Consider the following 18,021-nt stretch of genomic DNA (forward strand, 5'->3'; position numbering starts at 1 on the left):
GGCCTAATTTGCGTTTTTCTTAAGTTTCATTTCTCCTCGCTTGCTCACAAGTCAGGAGTTAATTAAAATGTATGTGTCCGTAGAAAGTTTCCTTACGCCCCTACTGCAGGTGCAGGAATTTGACCTCGATATTTTAGATTTAAGAAGGTACATGGGGAGAAAAGGAATGCCTTTGAACAGCCTGAACAGAGAGAAGAGAGGATACCTTTCGTGCCTGGTGAAACCTGGGAACCAAGGTGGTCGGTAAAGGCCCAAATTAATTGGACGTTGGTGGAAAGTTACTCGAAAGAGGTGTTCAAGTAATAGCGTACCATGGGACTTGTTAGTGGTGTAACTTTGCCTTTTTGTATTGGGCACAGGAACAGATTGGTAGGTCTTCTGTTTTTGACAGAGGAAAGGGAGCATCTTAGAACGAGCTCCATAGCTTCATGCTACTTGACCCATTTAACATGAGTGCACTTCTTAAGGAGTCATTACGTGCTGACACCTTTGAGGGAAATTCTTTTAGGAAATTAGGAAGGGAATGGATGCCACTTTAGATGTAGAGTAGGGACAGATTATTCTTTAGTTCGAAAATACAAATGAAAAGGGATTTGGACGCAGTGTCTATACTCAGTTGTGTTCTGATTCTGGAATTCATTGTTCTGTGCCTATTGTGCCGAATAAACTATATTCGTAGATTGGGCTCTGTATCAGTATTCATGTATCTTTATACTCTTCTTTTGAGGTGTGTCTATATCCTGTTATTTTTGGCTTTGTGATAAATTACCAAAACCTAAATCCAGAGTGCATGGTCCTTTAGTCAGATGGGGAGGGGAAATGTATAATTGGTGACTTGTGTTTCTCCCATCTACACTTCTATAGCAGGCAATGAAGACCATCGGCCAAGGGTTTCTAAGTAAAATTTAGATCGAGGAGTCTGGCCCCATCACTAGCATCTGCCAGAACCCCACCAAGGACCGTAAGAGGATCACATTTTAGACTTGAACCTTCAAATCAGATTGAAGCTCCTCAGTTCATGTACGCTTCCTGGCACCTTGATTGACGAAAGTTGATGGTCAGTGTTCCAGGCCTAGCTATCAAGCGCAAAACATCTTCCTCGCTCCTTTTTGGGGGGTCTAATTATTCATGTTCAAAAATGAAAAAACAAAGTAAACTTGACCTGCCTGTAAAATACAACCAACTAGCTGTTTAGTTAATATCTTAGTAAAAACATTCTATAACCACTTTCCGAATCTTATTGTGGGAGAAAAACCTCATTGTTTTCGAATTCCTATTCCTCCCAATACTCTTGGGTGAGATTCATGCTCACTTGGCAAACAATTTGGTATCGCAATATTTTATGAATGCCACTTTAAAACGTCCTGCAAACCACTGGGGTTTCATACAGTTCATCTGAAAATACTGCTTCAGAGTGCACCACTTTATTTTTTTTTATTTTTTAAGGAGGCAGATTTCTTGAGACCCATTCTGCACTCAAAATATGTCCCTGCCGTCCCAAATACCTCTTGGTCGCCGCCAATAAACTGGTTGTCAGTCTCTATATCTTTGTAACAACTAACTGACCCTGTGCAAAAGCCAATAGAATGTTTTTATTTCATTTGAATGTTTGGCAGCTCACGTCTAACCATATTTAACCACATTGTAGTCATAAGAGCTGCTCTGGAAAATCCGAAAGGCAACTTGACATTTTTAAAAGAACCCATAAATAAATTGTAAACACATAGTTAAATGGGGAACACATTGAGAAGCAACGTTAAGATCTTTTAAGAAAAAATTAGGTGCATGTGTTGACATTGAAACCAGGACAGAAACATTATATATTAGCACAGAGTCTACCTGCTTCATGTATTCAACACCTGCCTTTCTTATTATTCAATTGTAATTCTAAATCACATTCATATTGAGCTTCAATAGTAGAATGAGAATTATTACAAATTCAGCTTATTATGCTATAGTGGCATGCATAAAATATATTACAAATGTTTTTCCTTTCAAAACGAGTTAATTTTTTCTAACTGAGTGCATTCAGATCCTCAAAATATCAACGTTTTGGTTTCTTATTTTTAAACTTTTTCGCAATTAACTCACTCGATGACTGGGATGCATCTGCCACATGGTTTTTTTATTTTATGAATGTTCAACTGTATATTTAACTAATGTGACATACTTTTAACAATCATTAATGTTTTACAATCATAGATTTAATTGTTTCCATTACAAATACTTGATTACTGTGGTACATTGTCTATGATAGGAGATTCCATATTCCCAGCACTCTGTTAACTAAGTTTGTTTAACAATTACTACCTGTCAATTAAACTTATTATACCAGAGAAAGCCACAGCAATGTTACAATATTCTGAATAGGTCAAGGTTGGCCTTTATTAGTCAGTGGCTACTATTAGAACAGGGCTAGTCACGGAGATGTAACATTCAGTCACAATATGCCAAGAGGGGCACCACTGTGCAAGGGCCACCGTTATGAGAGGGATAGTCACAATTATGTGAATGCCTTAATTTGTCAAAGATGATCACCAATATACCATGGATACCATTATGCCAGGGGCAGTCATGAATATGAAAGTGTGCCTACAATAAGTCAAGGAGACATAATTTTGTCAGGAATACCAACCGTATGTCTAGGAGAAATGCTATTATGCTACGTATACTCTTAGCGTTATGAAGTTAGCCCATGATATGCCACTCGTTTTCCAGGGATGGTCAAATGTACACAAAATGTCAGGGTCAGTATCATCCCAGAGAGCCCTCCTATTAAACTTGGTATCCTTGTTGTGGTTTCCCCTGACTTTTTGCTCTGCCTCCTGTATTTTTGATGGTATGCTGGATTTCACTTTGCTGGCTTAGATGCTTTGGACACTTTATCACTGCTGATCAGTGTCAAAGTGCAAGTGATCCCTGTGTAAATTGGTATTCTGATTGGTTATCCATGATTGATATAATTGATTTACTAGTAAGTCCTTAGTAAAGTACACTGAGTGTGCCAAATCCTGCAAATCAAATGCAACTAGTGGGCCAGCAGCTCTGGTTGTGCCCCCCACAAAAGTAGCCTTGTAAATGTATCTCAGACCTGCCGCTGCAGTGTCTGCGCTCGCAGTTTTAAACTGTCATGTCGAGGTGACCTGTGCACCTACTTGCCGGGCTTTAACCTTCCCTTTTCTTCCCCCCTCATGTTGGCCCAAGGTACGACCATGGGCAGGGTGCAGTGTATGTGAAAGGTAGGAAATGTACTGGTGTGTGTTACATGTCCTGATAGTGACATACTCCGAATTTCATTTTCACTATTGAAAGGCTATATGTCTAATAGGCTAACATGGGAGTTACTTTGTAAAATCCTACACGTATAACTTTCCATTGGGACAAGATAGAGCAATGCAGTTTAGGCTCTGTCAACTCAGAATTTAATACCACATCTTTTTAGGGAGATGGTTTTTAAATTTTGTTTTTGAAAATGTCACTTTTAAAAAGTAGGCATTTTCTTGTTTAACCATTCTGTGTGCCTCTGCTGTTTTGTGTATAGACTGTCTGGTTTTAAAGTTACAGGATCTGGGGATGTGCATTTACTGTAGAAAGCCACAAGGGGGGTTGGGGTGTGTCCTGCCTTTCCTGGGTGACTCATAGTTGGGGCTGAATAGACCCTGGATGTATTTTGTGTAGTGGGAGGATTTTCATTAGCACCTGAGTAGTCACTGTCTCCTCAGCACTATGCTGTCTCCTCATCCTGTAGTGATGCTGCACCAGAGAGGACAGAACTGTTTTGGACTAGGCTCAGAGACCCTTTCCACAAAGAGAACACATTTAAAATGGGGCATAAATATTAGACCTTAAACCCCAGATAATTAAATCACTTCTGGACTCAAGAGGAACCTCTGCCAAGGAGAAGAGCTGGAGAGCTGTAAGGAGGAGTACTGCCCCTTTGCTGTGTGTGCTTTGTTGGGTTGGCATGCAGTTGCTGCTCCTGCCAAAAAGAGGGCAAAGACTGGAACTTTGCTGTGAACCTGCTTGAAGAATAATCTCCAAGGACCTGTATGTGCTGGCCTCCTGTTCTGAAGTAAGTCTCAGTGCCACAAATAGTTCACCTGCAACCCACTGACCAGCACCTGGACTCCTCTTTGGACTCCTTAATTCAAAAGGTTGCCAATTCCAGTTCCTGGGCCCCGAGAATTGTGTGGTTGTGGTTGCAAAGCAAGAAAGACAACTCCAACACCGCCAGCGACACCGCCAGTGGCGCTGTGACCTGCACCGAGGTCGGAGGCACCGCTCAGAAAGTGCACAATGAACAGCTCCACCTGCAATGCAGCTCCGACACCTGTTGACACCTGCAGTTATCGGCGTTCCCATCACCAGCACTCACACCAATGCTGTCACCCATAGCACCTGCATCCTGTTATCGATAACTGACAGGGGTGACTTCACAAACTCTTCGACTTCGTATCGCCTCACCAAAAACGACACCTCACTGCCTATGTCACCTAACTTCCCCTGCCCTGGATTAGGCATTTTGTCTCCTCATGGACGTGTCTCTTCATGAACTTGATGCCTCGCCTAGCCTCCCCTCGCCCATGCCAACCAGGGAACCGGCTTTGCCTTGGCACCAACGCCTCACCTCCACGATGCTGGGCACCTAGAGGTCAGCGCTATACTTCAATTGTGTATCTTGTATTTTGGACTGAAGCCTGTCACAACGTCATAAAGACCCCAGGTGGAGCTATTTGTTTCTACAAGTAATATTTCTTAAATAACTGTTCTAAAACTCATATGTTGATACATGTATGTTAGATTTGTTGTTTTTGGCTTGATTGCCTTGGATAAACATACTTTATTTTTCTAAACCGGTGTGGTGTCCATTTGTGGTGTTTTCACTGTGTTACTGTGTATTTGACGTACAAATACTTTACACATTGCCTTTGCCTGTCTGCTCGTGCTAATCTACCAAGGGTGTGGAGCAGGGAATATCTAGAGTGTGTAACTCCCTTACTCTGACTAGAACCAAGGGTCTCTATTTGCGCAAAGGTGCATGTCTCTGCCAAATAGAGACCCCCATTTCTAACACCACAAGTATGTCTCCCTTTAACTCCCAAGCAGAAAACCATTCATTCACAAGATATGCGTGCACACACACACACACACACCCACACACATACATGTTCACATTACTCACACACACACATAATTGGACACTCACACAGGGAGCCAACCGTGTCTCTTGGCCACTGCTTCTCTCCTTTATCACCAAATTAAAACGTAGGCGATAGTGGTAATCCTGTGTTAGAAATGGGATCTCTGGTTGGCTACGGCTTGAGCCAAAGCGAGGCAGAGACCACCACTCTAGTCAGGGCCAGGGAGTTACACGCCAAAGATAACCCCTGCTCACCCCCTTGGTAGCTTGGCACGAGCAGTTAGGCTTATCCTGGAGGCCATGTGTAAAGCGTTTGCGCACGCACACAGCAACAACATACCAGGCACACCACAAAAGGAACTCCACATAAGGTTCTATCAAAAATAGCCTTTGTATTCTCACATTAGAATAGTAATCACATAATATACATTGTGCCCCCTGGCACTAGGTAATATCTACAAGGGATTATATACACCTGACAGGGCCAACTGGACCACTTTCAGAACCATCACAAAGTGAACTTAGTAAAAGTAGGACATCACATAAACGTACAACCAGTAATCACTGGTAACCACTGTACTCAACATCATCATATAACATAAACCATATCATGCACAGTATCACATTTAAGCGTGAAATACAGTCTGCGTCAACCTCACCAGCATAACACCATATGCAATCATTTCATAAGTCTAAACGCATTAGACCCTAACCTCCTAAGCATAACCCACATTAGGGGAAAATCTCACAGTAGGAAATAACCTCACAAGCATATTCACATTACGCACATAATCACGGACCCCCTCTGGCCAACTGTCCTTCTCTAGGGCTCAAATGCCCTATGTCCAAAGTGTCAGGGCGCGCTGCCAATGCAGCAGAATCCAAGGTGCGCCATCGCGCTGGGGCAAAGAAGTGCATCCCACTCCTATCTCTCAAAACCTGCCCCAAAGATCTGTGACCTAAACGTAGCAGCTGCCCACTAATTGCTGGGCAGCTGGGAACATCACTGGCACCACTGGGCCTCTGGACCCCTCACAGGGGCCCTACGAATCAATGCGCCCACGTTGCAGCTGCCCGCTATGGCGGCGCAGCTGTGCCATTACTCAAAAAAGGGGCCTGGCACGTCTTTGCCCTCTGGACCCCCACGTGGCTCTCAAAACATGCCACCATCGTTGGGGCAGCCCTCTCTCTTGCAGGACTTCCCAGGCACCGACAATGTGCCTCAATATGCCCCCAAGTCACTGGGGCCCTCGGGGCCTAAAATTCACTGAAAACTGCCCCTCGTTGGAGCGGCCCGCTCAGTACCAACGCAGTCACGGTGGCGCGATCGGCACCAATAATGCGCCCCTGGAGCCCCCACTCACCGGACTGGTCTTGGGAGGCGCTCTTCACGCTGCGGGACCAGTTACCCAAGGTGCCACGTCCGGCCCGCACTCTGGTCTCCCCCCTCGCTGGGAAGGCTTCGGCGGCGCTTCCACTCATGCGGTGGGGGCAGGCACCGACAATGCGCCTCGGGCCCCCTCCGCCTCCATCACCACAGGCTGCAGGCTCCGGACATTCGCATCACCTTCTCCCGGCCGGGGGAAGGCAGAAATGACGCCCGCGAGACCACACCCACAGGCAGGCGGGTGCGCCTGACTTCCATTCGTGGCTCGGGCCGCGGCGGTGATTTCGTCTCGGGCAATGCGGGTTGGGCTCCTGCTAATTAAATAAACGCAAAAGCGGGGTTGGCACCCGCATTTCAGAATACCCAATAAGCGGGGTGGGCTCCCGCTCAATACACAAAGAATGCGGGGTGGGCTCCCGCCTCAGCAGCATCATGGGGGAATCCCTCACGCCGGGATTCCCTCTATCTCCACGTGCAGTGCCGCGCTGCAACAGCCCATGCTCTTCTCTTCCTTCAAATTCATGCGCTCACAAGGCGCAAGAAGCAGGCAAAGGTCCTGCATCAAAAAGAATAAGTCCTTAGAGATGAAGGGGCAATGTAGGGCCCAGGGAGGCACCCCTCATGGCAGCCCCCCCTGGGCCCCAGCAGCAGCACGCCCCGGCAGGATTCAGGAACCAACTGAACAACATCATTGGGTCACAGCCCGTATATTTATATCAACATTCCTTTGTCTTTAGTGCAGGGCAAGGGGGAACCAGATGCAACTGGTTCAGGGGGAAATGGAGCAATTTGTTTTGCAAGCTCCTCTTCCCCTTTGTCAGGTGGGGGCTAGGTGATCAGACACACCACAGGGGGCGGAGCCAACATTGTACAGGGCAGGCACCATCCTATTCTAGGTCAGGGGATTATCCCTCCCACTACTCTCAGCCCAGATGTCCTATTCAGCCCAGCGCTGACTCATCCTGCCTCTCCTGGAGCCACACACACCTCCTAGCTCCTGTCACTCACAAGCCAGACATGCAATTCACATCAGGCAGGCAGACACAAAGCACACAGAAATGCCAACTTCTAAAAGTGGCATTTCTAAAATAACCACAATAAATCTGCGCACACTATTGCACAGCATTTATTCACACAATTTCATACATACCAAACTCGACCCTGCTCTTCCCTCATGCCAGGAATTACCACAGACATACTGATTCCCAATGCATTCCTATGGGAGGGCAGGCCAGTCTCACCACACGTACACAGAGAGCGCACACACTTTATACTGGACCACAGGGCTAAAGTGCCCAGAAGCCTAAAACCACCAACAACATGTAAGAGCTTAAGGCAAAATGTTTAGGGGTGAACCTGCCCAAAAGGGCCAAGTCCAACATCCTGGCTTCTACTTACACAATGGTTTATAGCCCTGTGTCATCAGGAAGAGATAGCAGTCAGATACAGAGATGAGTGAGCTGTAGGTCCAGGCTACCAAGCCACATGATGCTTTGCCATTCCAGGATGCAGGAGACAGCTGAGTTACAGCCTACAGCTTTTTGACTCAGGAACTCTGAGAAAGTATGGCATTAACACATGTTGTTTAACAGTGGACAGTGGACAGGCCAAAGCTACAGTAGGGAGACCAAAGGAGGAAGCAGGCAGCAGTGATGACAGTGATGACAGTGACACCGACAGCCAGCAGTACTACTTCATGCTCTACCAATGTGAGGAGGAGACCTTAACCTAGTGGCTGGACGCATCTCTATTGAGCGCTTTAGGTCGAGACACATTATTGCCACGAATCCTGGAGAACGTTTACTTTTCTCAGTCACTGTCCACACCCATTGCTGCTATCTCTCTATCATGCACCCAGAAACCCGCACACAACCTATACTATAAACCTACTGATACGTGAAATTGGAGCAATATTAAAGGTGACTCTTGTGTGCGAAGTGTACATGCACACTGCTGTGCTGCACTTCTAGCGCCAGCCTCAGACCTGAGTGAGAAGAGGACCAGCATATCGCTCTCCTTCTCTTGTCCCTTCCTCCCAGCTGGGTGGTGGGACTCAACTGCAAATACTCCTTTGCATGAACCACCTTTTATCATATGTTTAGCCTGAGATAAGTGCAATGCTGAAGCCCATTATTTGTCTACGATGAGAACATTACCCATGTTTTAACAGGAATTTATTCTTGCTTTCACATAATTATGCATCATTTTGGCAAAAATATGCGAAATTGCATAAAAAATGCAAACCCGTCACTTAGCACTATATTTTTGCATGAAGTGTATCTGTTTGTGACACAATAATATATTTGGCGCTAAAAATAGCGCTAAACAACAAAAGTATGTCAATTGCTTCTACTTGTGTTTTGAAGTTCCCAAGCATTTGTGGTAAAAAAATTTACCACGAATGGCGCATTTGCAATACATTTTTACGGCGAATGGCATATAACTACGTGAAGTATCGCAATGGTGTCATTTCAGGAATTTTGAGCAACATGCACAACACCAAATGCCCAAAAGTACCCTGGCATACTTTAAATTTCAATCAGGACTTGTAATTACAGAGTGATACATTTCACATTTTAGTTACTTCGGGACAATTTGTAGACATAATGTGTGTGAGGTGAAATATTGCAGGTACTAGATTGCAATCAAGGGGTAGTCCCAATCTGATCTTTTTGGTTGTTCCAACCTGAATGCAGAGTTTATTTATAAGGACAGAGGAGCAGTACACTTTTCTGAACTGATGATTGTGAATTTATTCTGCCCCAAAAGATTTCTTCAATGAATTCCACAGTATAGACCGAATGTGTTTGCAGAGTTATGTCTCCACGTTTGTTCTACTTTAAGGCTTGTTGCAGATTAGGTTTGACCTCTCACACACAGGCATCCTCACCCTCTGCCACAGGAAGTGGTACGTACTGGTCAATTTCACATTCACTAGAGGCAGAAGGGTGGTGTAAAGAGAAGTTTTGAGTTGTTGCAATGCTGCCGGATAAGGCACATCCTGTACCTCCCATCACAAACTCTCAAATCTGCCAACCTCTCTCTTATAAAATTCCAAGAACACGTCCTCCTACCTTTGAGACCACTCTTCTTGGTGGCAGCTGCTAGACAGTCGAATAGTGCACCACCAACTCTTGGTACAGAACAAAATCACCTTCATTTCGTACGACTGTTAAAAACATAACTAGTTTACGCTTCCTATGTTTCTTCTTAAGTAATATTTTATTCTTAGTGCTAAGAAGCTTCGGTGTAGGGCATCACTTTATACATAAATACAACATAGCACAAATTAAGCTTGCTTGATTTAGGAGCCATTAAAACGTGCTGATTTGTTTCTCTGCGAGTCTGGAGTATCTGTTGTTATAGTTTAAACAAGCCATCACAAGGGCTCTTGTATACTCTACCAGGTAGCCATTTCAGAGGACTGAAAGGATTCTTTAAAGTAGGATGAGCCTTATACTGTCATGTAGTTCCTATAGTACCCATGCAGGACCTGCGCGTTTGGATAACAAACTGTGGGTCTGGTGGCAGACCGGATCTGAACACCCCCACTGAGAATGGTACCCTGTTTGCATTAGCTATCTCACAGTGCCACTAGTGTCTCCTCTTATCGAGGAGAGAATAGTTTCTGGCAACCTTAGATCATGACAACCCTGATTCCTCAGGCTTGTGGAAACAATGTACTACTTTTCTCTCAGTCACTCGTGCTCACTTAGTTTGTCTCGGAGATACACAGAATAAACAGTCTGGGCGTTTTAATTAGGGGTGGGCGGAATTTGCGAAATTCACTTTCGCAAATTATCGAGAACATTTTAAAGATCTCCACAAACACGCGGAAATATCGCGAAGATGCGGAAGTTTTTTCCCGCCCGTTCGTGGTATGTTCTGCGTGGTCGCGGCTCGCCAACTTACCCATGCGGTTGCTTGCGGGCGCGGCCATCCTGTTTTCACTTGTCTCGCAGTGCATGATCGCGAGAAGAAAGACGTGATCGTAGCTACGAATGATGTTACTGCGGGTGCGAACTGTCGCGAGACAGCGCAAATGGCTACCAACAAACCAACATCTCGTGGAGAACGCAACCGGATCGAGAAAACTTGTCGGCGAACGCGGGGATTCAGGTAAGGCGATCGCGCGCACGCAAAAATGTATTATTTTACAGCGCGAGCAAGCAAAAAATTTCCGGTAAAATGCGGATTGTGGAAATTGACATTTTCGTGCTCTCCGCGGAACGCGAAGATGTCAAATTATCGCAATTTCCGCGAGCGCCAGGGAGAGGTACCTGAGAGGATTGTGGCAGCTTTCTCAGCAAACCCCAGAAGAATTTTGTTTTATCTCTACTGAAGAAGGATGAAATCCAGAAACACACGAGTCTAGAGATTAACAGCACTAACCTGCGCCAACTTTGGTGAGACACTCTGCAAAATTTCAATTAAGCATTTAAATTGAACTGCATGTACCAGGATGCAAAGGGGCGAACTGTGCTGGGAGGTAGCAGTGTGCTCCCATCCCCCTTCTGTTTCAAAAAGGCTCCCATGAGCCACTGGGCTGACGAGCTCATGGGAGGCACCTGTGCGCCAGGGAGAGGTACAGAGACCTGAGAGGATTGTGGCAGCTTTCTCAGCAAACCCCAGAAGAATTTTGTTTTATTTCTACTGAAGAAGGATGAAATCCAGAAACACATGTGTCTAGAGATTAACAGCACTAACCTGCACCAAGTTTGGTGAGACACACTGCAAAATTTCAAGTAAGCATTTAAATTGAACTGCATGTACCAGAATGCAAAGGGGCGACCTGTGCTGGGAGGTAGCAGTGTGCTCCCATCCCCCTTCTGTTTCAAAAAGGCTCCCTTGAGCCACTGGGCCGACGGGCTCATGGGAGGCACCTGTGCGCCAGGGAGAGGTACAGAGACCTGAGAGGATTGTGGCATCTTTCTCAGCAAACCCCAGAAGAATTTCGTTTTATCTCTACTAAAGAAGGATGAAATCCAGAAACACATGTGTCTAGAGATTAACAGCACTAACCTGCACCAACTTTGGTGAGACATTCTGCAAAATTTCAAGTAAGCATTTAAATTGAACTGCATGTACCAGGATGCAAAGGGGCGAACTGTGCTGGGAGGTAGCAGTGTGCTCCCATCCCTCTTCTGTTTCAAAAAGGCTCCCTTGAGCCACTGGGCTGATGAGCTCATGGGAGGCACCTGTGCGCCAGGTAGAGGTTCAGAGACCTGAGAGGATTGTGGCAGCTTTCTCAGCAAACCCCAAAAGAATTTCGTTTTATCTCTACTGAAGAAGGATGAAATCCAGAAACACATGTGTCTAGAGATTAACAGCACTAACCTGCACCAACTTTGGTGAGACACTCTGCAAAATTTCAAGTAAGCATTTAAATTGAACTGCATGCACCAGGATGCAAAGGGGCGACCTGTGCTGGGAGGTAGCAGTGTGCTCCCATCCCCTTCTGTTTCAAAAAGGCTCCCTTGAGCCACTGGGCTGACGAGCTCATGGGAGGCACCTGTGCGCCAGGGAGAGGTACAGAGACCTGAGAGGATTGGGGCAGCTTTCTCAGCAAACCCCAGAAGAATTTTGTTTTATCTCTACTGAAGAAGGATGAAATCCAGAAACACATGTGTCTAGAGATTAACAGCACTAACCTGCACCAACTTTGGTGAGACGCTCTGCAAAATTTCAAGTAAGCATTTAAATTGAACTGCATGTACCAGGATGCAAAGGGGCGAACTGTGCTGGGAGGTAGCAGTGTGCTCCCATCCCCCTTCTGTTTCAAAAAGGCTCCCTTGAGCCACTGGGCTGACGAGCTCATGGGAGGCACCTGTGCGCCAGGGAGAGGTACAGAGACCTGAGAGGATTGGGGCAGCTTTCTCAACAAACCCCAGAAGAATTTCGTTTTATCTCTCCTGAAGAAGGATGAAATCCAGAAACACATGTGTCTAGAGATTAACAGCACTAACCTGCACCAACTTTGGTGAGACACTCTGCAAAATTTCAAGTAAGCATTTAAATTGAACTGCATGTACCAGGATGCAAAGGGGCGAACTGTGCTGGGAGGTAGCAGTGTGCTCCCACCCCCCTTCTGTTTCAAAAAGGCTCCCTTGAGCCACTGGGCTGACGAGCTCATGGGAGGCACCTGTGCGCCAGGGAGAGGTACAGAGACCTGAGAGGATTGTGGCAGCTTTCTCAGCAAACCCCAGAAGAATTTCGTTTTATCTCTACTGAAGAAGGATGAAATCCAGAAACACATGTGTCTAGAGATTAACAGCACTAACCTGCACCAACTTTGGTGAGACACTCTGCAAAATTTCAAGTAAGCATTTAAATTGAACTGCATGTACCAGGATGCAAAGGGGCGAACTGTGCTGGGAGGTAGCAGTGTGCTCCCATCCCCCTTCTGTTACAGTAAATGATGATCTATCCAGTTTTTCAATATGCAGCATTGTATACCTCACTCCCCTTTGTGCCATTTCCATCTGTTTATCTGTTAGATTGTATGCCGAAAACAGTTTATATATATAGCCAAGGCACATAGCCTGCATGCAAAGATTTAAGCGTCCAGCTTAATACCTTAATAGAACGTAACTGAAATTGCCCGGGTTGTAATAAGGCCAAATCTTGCTCCAGTACGTCTATCGCAGAAGATACAATGTTGCCTAAGGAATATATCCTGGAGTTCAAAGTTGTTAACCCATTAGCCACTACCTCAAATGCCTTTTCTAAGTGAATACGGTCTATTTCCCGTATTCTCTCAGTGGCCTCTTGTTGGGATATTTTCCAAATTTCATTGTAGGCAGCATAAATGCCAGCATATATGAAGCGTTTTGGACGTGGTTTCCTGGGGCCTAGTAAAAAGTCCCTAAGATCCATGTCTTGTGTGAGTAGGGATATGTGCTGTTTTACTTCTGTGAGTGTTGAGGTTTCTAGCAAATCAAGGCACAACTTCCCAACACTGTAGGATGTCACTACCCCTGGGTGTTCTCTTTGTACATATCGTGGATCTGGCCTATGGATAGTGAACCCTTCGGTGGTATCCCAGAATATTTTCTGACATCTGTTTGAGTCTAAGGGCCAAATCAACCATTCTTTCCAATTAGGGTCTGATCTATTGTACTGTAAAATGTCATCTATTGTTGCCCCTTCTTGTGAAGTCGAATTTTGCCACCCCTCCATTTGTGATGGTGTTGGAAACTGAGGTATGTTCAGGTCCTTGTTCTTGGCTAGTCCAAGACAGGATGTCTGTTGCACAGTGTCATTTAGAAATATCATCTGCTGTGGAATGAGGCATGCTCTAAATAGCGCTTCAGTTCCCTGGACTTGCCAGCCTCTAGAACCCCAGACTGATTTTACGTCTATTGTGTCCTTCCATAGGTCAAAACCCTGTTTAGACAATTGGGCAATAAAGGAAGCAGAGTAAATCTGTTTGGTGTTTGTCAACATAATTTTCTGGGCTGATGTGGATGCCACTTTGTAATAAAATGATATGGGGTCAGTGATGTTAAACCCTAAAAAATATGAGAATGATTGTGCAAATGTTAGCAAACTGTCTTTAGGTGGTTTAGGGCAATGTTCCCACTGATAGTACTCAAAAACATGTCTAGGTGATATAGATTTGTGCAGGAAATGATGACCAAAATGTTGGTAGCAATACAAAGTGTCATAGTCTTTATTACCTTCTAACATTTCAGTGTTCGGAAATGTGACCGTTTTTTCTAAATCAGACAACATGTTATTCACAGTTTCAGAGTCCCAATCATCAGAAAATGTACTGAAGGTAATGATATCATTTAATGAAATTTTAAACAGATGAGAAATGTTTTAAGGTATAGGAACTGCTGTGATGGTCACTGATGACAAGTCTGTTTGTTTACGATGAGATGATTGATGCGGTTTTAAAATCAAATTAACTTTTTGGGCTGTAGAGCTTTGTTGAAGGTATCGTCCATTAATAAGCATGCTAAAAGTTATACCTTAGCCTAGCCAGAAAGGAAAAACAGTATCCCAGTAATTACCCAGAGTTCTACCCAAGTCTTTTTGAGAAAATTCAGAAAGTTCTTGACTTGTTGCTCGTTTGTTTGTTGGGCTGGTGTCGTTTCCGGTTCACTTGGATCCAAGGAAAACGTATCAAAGTTCATGAAGTAGCCAGAAGTAGTTCGATCAATTGTAGGAATTGCATCGGGATTTGTTGAAATCGTAGATTGCTCTCGTCGAGGCATGTTGATGTACACATCAGTATTTGGTCTTATTGCAACTTGGCTGTTGCTTTGAGTTGGATTTTGAAGTCGAATTTTGGGTTCAAGGGGAACGAGTTTATAGTATCTTCATGTTATGCTAATAGTGTTCCCCTTTATATAGCTGCTGAGTCAGTGTGAGTGTTCTGTGGAATGTTGACATGAGTGGAATGCTTGGCTGCCTGGTATGAGTGAGACAGTTGGGAAGATGGGCTGAGAAGCTAGCAGGCTGATCCTGGTGGGGCTGCTATCTCTGATGTTAAGAACTTAATAAATAACTTGAAAGACACTACCTGGCTACGTCTGCTATATCACCTCTGTGCATGGAACAAACTTATTGCAGAGTTCCGTAGCATTATTGCTTAGTCCTTCATTCCGCATTGGAGGCTCTTTGAATGTGATGAGTCTTTCTGTTTGACCTTCTTGTATTGTAGCTAGAGGAGGGTGTCTGCTACTGTGGACTCCACGAGGCCTACTGTTCAGTATCGGCCACATAGTGTGGTTTGATTAACTTAAATGAGACAAATCTTTTCTCTATTTTCCCGGCAAGAGGTAGCAAAAGTACAATTCTTGTTCCTTGAATTGCTAGGAAAGGTACAGGTTTTCTGTATGATGGTTCAAATTATTTTTTGTTCGCTACTTTCTCTCTGACCAGATCCCTGACTTTTGGGATCCAGACAGGTCTTGCCGTAACTGCCTTGACTTCCCCAGTAGCGGTCTGTTTCTGGAGCACATTACTCTGTTGTGTCCTGGATTCATTTAGATCTGTAAAACAGCCAAACGATCACAGATATCAAATGGTTTCTCATCCGCCAATGTGCCTTCACAATCAAGATCAGGTACCCACATTCTTATCCCAAATAGGACCTCATATGGAGTGACACCCCCTAGAGAACTTCTTGGCTGGTTATTGAGTGCTCGCTGTACCCTGTAGAGATGATTGATCCAACTACCACCCTTGCCTAATACCCTAGCTGTTAAAGATTGCTTTAAGTCCCGATTTTTTTTTTCCTCTCCACAACCAAATTTCCCTCAGGATGTTATGGAGAGGAGTACCGCACTGCTACACCCATACTTTCCATGGCCTCTTTGTAAGCCCGAGAGCTAAATGCCGGGCCACGGTCAGCATGTAACGTGCCAACTGCGTATGTCCCTATAAAGACTTGCAAATCTTTGATAACAGTTCGAGCGTCAAGTCCGTCAACCAATAGCCAAGGCCAAACCCATAGGAATCTTGAGCATGAATCCACTGCAACCATGATGCATTTGTAAGCCCCATCAGATTGTAAGGGGCCACAGTGGTCCAGATTCACACATGTGAGCGGTTTGTCAGATATCTGTAGCGGTGTCTATGGCGGGAATGTTATGGTAGAGCCTTTCATCTGTTGGCAGATGTCACATTTCAAGACATAGTCTTTAGTTTGTTTTGTTAGACCTGACCACCAATAGCGCTGTTTCAACAAAGAAATAGTCGCTGTATCGCCTGGGTGCGCAGAACCCAAACCCTCGTGTGCTGCTAGTTTTAAACCTTGGCTACGATCCATATTTGGTATTACTCTGTCCCCCACTCCAGGAATCTGAGCATATGGAATGTTGTTTGAATATAACTTGTAGGAGTACTTGAGAGGAAATTTCTTTGGTACTGCTGAGCTGTCTTTGCGCGAAGCAATAACAGCCACCATAATCCCACCGGCTATTCTCATTTTTGAAAGAGTGATTGCAGCCACGGAAGCCATGCGTACAGCCTCTTCTGCGGCTTCATTAGCCAATGAATTTCCTTCAATGTGGACGCCATCACGTTGATGACTCAGTGTGTGTATCATGTGAGCCAGTGGTATTTCGTTTTTCAACTCAACTACCTGTTCCCATAGCATTTTATGCTTAATTGTGCCACCTTTTGCATCTTTAAACCCATTTTGTTCCCAATGATGTAAGTACTCAATGTATGACTGCACACAGTAAAAAGAATCACACATGATTAGTGTGGGGAATTCGTGATCCGTACTTACAAGTGCCAGTATTAGTGCTTTTAACTCTGCTAACTGTGCCGTGCAATCTTCTAGAAATTGCGTTTAGGTGCAACTTGGATGGAACTTCCCATCCGGCATGCGACCTTTAACAATAGCACATGCTGCGCTGTATTGTCGCTTACTCCCTATGTTTGGTTGAGCAGTGTAAGTAATTAATTCATGCTGATCTAGAGGCAATATTTCATTTGGTAGAGGATATTGTTGTTTGTATTGCAGAAATGCTTGTGTTTTTAGACTTGGATCAAATCAGTATCCAACGTCATTAGCCCATTGTATCCATCTCGGATGTAAGGCTTTTGAATTTGGAATGCTAGCCTTTGCAACAGCCTTTAAGGCTGGTACCGGGATGACGCCAATTATGTGTTTCCCCTCAGCCAGTGCTTTCTCTTGCTGCAGCGGTCTGAACTGCTGTCAGGATTTTTTCTGTTGAAGTGAAATGCATTGCTGCACTTGTGTACAGGTGTGATTTGAATGTGATTGGTACGGTTTCCCCTTCATTGAAGGTTAAGTAAGTGTACCCACATTGACCCACTATTACACGGATCACTAGGTTGCGCATGTTTACGTGTGTCCGTAAGTGTTTGGAAGCAATCATGTCTTCTTGTAGTGAACGTAGGATGTTTGTGTGTTCCTGTGTCCAATGTCTAACTAAAAATTCAGGCTTTATTAAGTTATATAAAGGGTTTACTCTTTCTGCGGAATCCAAAATGTATGTTCTGCCAAAATATAGGAATCCCTGTATTTATTGTAGATTTTTTTATGTTTTTGGAGGTTGGAGCAGCGCACACTTTTCTAAAAAGTTAGCTGCCAGACTTTTCCCTTCACTTGAAAGCTCATATCACAAAATCAGGACACTGAGGTGGGCAATTTTTGATTTTTAAAGTTACATCTGCAGCCCTCAGAAGTGAATCCGATAATTATGGTGTTTCACCCTGGTCAAGTGCCTCTTGAAGTAATCATACATCAGGTAAATATCATCCACATAGGACAATGCTTCCTCGTCAAAATTTTGCAGTAATTCTGTTACTCTTGTTGAAAACACCCCAGGCTATTCTTATACCACTGGGAGAGATGACAAAATTGTTGCCGAGACCCTAACGCCGAGAATGCAGACAAATACCTGCTTTCAGGTGCTATATTTTGGCAGAAAAATCCATTTGAGATATCAAGTGTAGTCTTGTATTTTTTCCGCACAATGTTATTCATTTATGCGGCACTGTGTGCATT

This window comes from Triturus cristatus, chromosome 5_2 (genome assembly GCF_964204655.1).
Source record: "Triturus cristatus chromosome 5_2, aTriCri1.1, whole genome shotgun sequence".
Classification (NCBI taxonomy): Eukaryota; Metazoa; Chordata; class Amphibia; order Caudata; family Salamandridae; genus Triturus; species Triturus cristatus.